General features: G+C 41.3%; 1 non-coding gene across 1 annotated transcript; it reads right to left on the reverse strand.

Moving 5' to 3' along the window:
• Positions 1–1342: 1342 nt before the first annotated feature.
• On the reverse strand, positions 1343–1414 carry TRNAA-AGC (transfer RNA alanine (anticodon AGC)). The gene has a single exon. It is a non-coding gene; the product is annotated as a tRNA-Ala (tRNA).
• Positions 1415–3612: the final 2198 nt, after the last annotated feature.

Genomic DNA, 3612 nt, shown 5'->3' on the forward strand with positions numbered 1-3612 from the left:
TTGTTTACAATGGCCAAGATGTGGAGGCAGCCTAGGTGTCCATCAATAGATGAATGGATAAAGAAGTGGTACACATATGCAATGGAATATTATTACTCAGTCATAAAAAATAATGAAATCTTGCCATCTGCAACAACATGGATGGACCTAGACGATATTATGCTGAGTGAAATTAGTCAGACAGAGAAAGACAAGTACCATATGATCCCACTTATATGTGGCATCTAAAAAACAAAATAAATGAACAAGCTAAACAGAAACATAGATACAGAGAACATTTTGATGGTTGCCAGATGGAAGAGGGATTGAAGGGATGGATGAAGGCAGGGAAGGGATTAAAAGGTATAAATTAGTAGTCAAAAGTAGTCATGAGGATGTAAAATATAGCATCGGAAATATAGTTAATAATATTGTAATAACTATGTATGGTGTCAGATGGGTGCTAGATTTATCAGGGTGATCATTTTGTTGTTATATTAATATAAATGTGTAATCACTATGTTGTACACCTGAAACTAATGTAATATTGTATGTCAACTGTAATTGACAGAGTTTTTTTAAATAATGACCTTTTTTAACAAATAAATAAATATATATGTATATATAATTAATGAATAAATAAAATTAGACAAGCAGTGCTGCTTCAAGTCAGTCAGAGGAGGCTAGAATTTACCAAACACAGTAAGAGCTATCTTTCTATAGCTGAAGCTTGCATAATACTTCAAAAGTAACTATTAATAATTAAAGTTAGAAATAACGAGGCAAACAAATGTATATAAACTATTAAAAAAGGAGGGAGGAGACAGGAAAAGGGGGTGGGGAAAGAAAATAGGGGGAGGCTGTAAGGAGTAGAGAGGTTGGTAGGGAAATATATTAAAAAGTTTTCCTTTCCTTGTTCTGTTCCTTGACCCTGGAACAGCTCAGAAAACGAAGAGATCTAAAGATAATTTCCTGCGGATTTCATATTTGTTTTTGTTTTTCCTTTCTTTGTGTCTTGCTCGTCCATGGTTCTGGGAAACATATCTGTTGTAAGGTTGTTAATTTGGTGTCTCGCTTGCTTTTCGGGTTCTGGAATCCGGAGAGAGTTGATACTTCCCCAACTTTTTATCTTTCGCCTGTTGATGCAGCTACCCAGGGTAGTGTCAAGGCTCTGAAGCAGAGATGCGTCTATTTAAAAAGCAAATTAAGCTGGAATGCAGGCGGTTTGTTTTCCTGGTTTTTCGCGTGAGTTAAAACTACTGGAAGACAATGAAATAACCAGAAAAGAGGTAGCAGCAGACATGTTCCCTGCAAATGATGTATCCGGGAGGATTTGGTGCAAAAGTAGAGCCTTGGGTGAAAGTGGAGGTGCCGGGGATTGAACCCGGGGCCTCGTGCATGCTAAGCACGCGCTCTACCACTGAGCTACACCCCCTGACGCCCTAAAGGCTCCAGAAGTATATCTATGACTTTTATCTCATGTTTCAGCACCAGCAACGGTTTTGTTTTAATAAGTTCAATCCTTAAATTTTCTTATACTGGGCAGTGTGTTGCGGCTAAGATGGGAGAAGAAAACTAAATATACCAAAAGTCCCCGTCTGGTCCAGAGGTCTCTCACGGAGTCACCTCCTCAGACGCTCTCCCTACCGCCACCTTCTGGCAGGGAAGGCGGCAATCTTGCTCGGCCAAACCCAGGGAGAGGTCTGAGATAAAATTCTCTGCTTAAAAAAATAATAATAAAGGAGGCTAAAAAGAAGAAAACCCTAAACGCTGCTCTGGGCATTTAGGTCCAGGTGGGAGGAAAGACTAAAAGCATGGAAAAGCATGGGCTCACGTGGTCTCAGCCCCCACTCTGGTAGTCTGCCTTGCCCAGCCTCGGGGAGAGGACCCTCACAGCGGAAGAGAGTGTCCAGGAAAAAAGGGCTGAGAAGTGACATTTGGGACTTGCGGAGAAGAATTCATTAATGAAATTCATGAAAAACAAAGGGATGAACTTACCCCTGGGCTCATTTTGCACCCTAGTACCATTATGGCCCTGGAAACTTCCTTAGAAGACCCAAAGAAGTACCATTTCATCCCAACAGATTCTTATTCAGTGTTATTTTCCAGTCTCCCCTCTGCCCTTATGGAACTATTCCATATACACAGGAATCGCTTGGAGTCCTCTTTGAACTTAAAAGGACCTGCCTTTGTCTGGAAGAACTTCTAAGACTTCCCAGAAGTCACCCCAGAAGAAGGATTCTCAGACTTGTAGACTAATAACAGGGGATAGAGAAGTGATGTCTCACCTAGAAAGAGCACTAGGTCATGTTAATCTTAAAAATAAAAAGCCCAAGTGAGAGGCAAGAAGCGTTTGTTTGAGATCAAAGAATGCAGTCTTGGGAAGCTCATTAAGACAGTAGGTAGAGAAAGAACTGGGAGGATTGGTTAAGAAATGTTATGATTCAGGCCCAGAAGAGGTACAAATCACATCTGCTCACATTCCATAGCTGAGAACTCAGTCATATGGCCACATCTACTCCAAAGGAGTCTGGGAAATGTGGTCTACTTGTGTGCCAGGAAGAAGAGAGACCAGTTTGGTGAATAGCTAGCTAGCATTTACCACAAGAAGATCTAACAAATGTCTAGCAAAATGAATGAAAAGATCCATACCAATACATATTATGAAATTTCAGTGCACTGGGAAGATTTTTATACAATATTTTTTACTGTTGGAACAGCTTGGCTACCCATACTTAGGGACTGCACATTTAATGAACAACAGAGAGAGAAAAAAGAGCAATTCATCAGAGATGTTGAGACTTGGGGCCTTTGTACATGAGAAAAAACGTAGCACAGTATTCCCTTCACTATGGGAAGCCCCTAGGGACTGTTTATTCAGGCTGGAAAGTGAGGGGAACTTTATTAAGGCCACACCACTCAAAACTCAGACTACTTGCCCCTAGAGGTAAACAGAGCTGAGAAGAAAGAAGAAAGGTAACTTTTCTCAATGAATTCTCCCTAGGAGAAATGACAGTAGACTGACATAACTTGACAATGTAGTAACTAATAATAGTCACACAAGATTTGTCCAGGCCCTAACTCGCATTTTGCATCCTTGCCTTCAAACAAGGTGTGACTTAAAAATAATTCACTAAATAGGGTGTGTGTGTGTGTATATGTATACTTGCACATGTGTATGTATGATATTAGGAGAAAATAACTCGATTGCCACCAGATAATTCAGGACCCTGAGAAAAAAGATACCTACCAAGAAAGGCTCCTGGTAGCTAATTGGGCTCAAATTTAAAAGCAGAGCCTAGCAGCTGTTTCTAAACAGGGGCCTCTCACACAAACCAGCGAGAAACCTGCACTGAAGTGCTTGCTTGCACTGTGTTCCTGCCATCTGAGCCAGCCCTTATAAAAGGGTCCCTGCAATTGTATTTCAACCAATAGGACTGTGGCTTTCTCTGTCCAATGGGATTTGCAGAGCTACATCTCCCTCAGTGGCATGAGGACAGACCAACCAGGGGCCAGGAGCAGGGGCTTCTGTCTATATAAGTCAGCTGCTCTGTGGCTCAGAGAACCACTTTTCCTTTCCACCAAAGAGTGAAGGCTCTGTTTTCCCTGGCTGGAGCTGAAACACTGAAGACG

The sequence above is a fragment of the Hipposideros armiger genome, unplaced genomic scaffold (assembly GCF_001890085.2).
Source record: "Hipposideros armiger isolate ML-2016 unplaced genomic scaffold, ASM189008v1 scaffold_1362, whole genome shotgun sequence".
Classification (NCBI taxonomy): domain Eukaryota; kingdom Metazoa; phylum Chordata; class Mammalia; order Chiroptera; family Hipposideridae; genus Hipposideros; species Hipposideros armiger.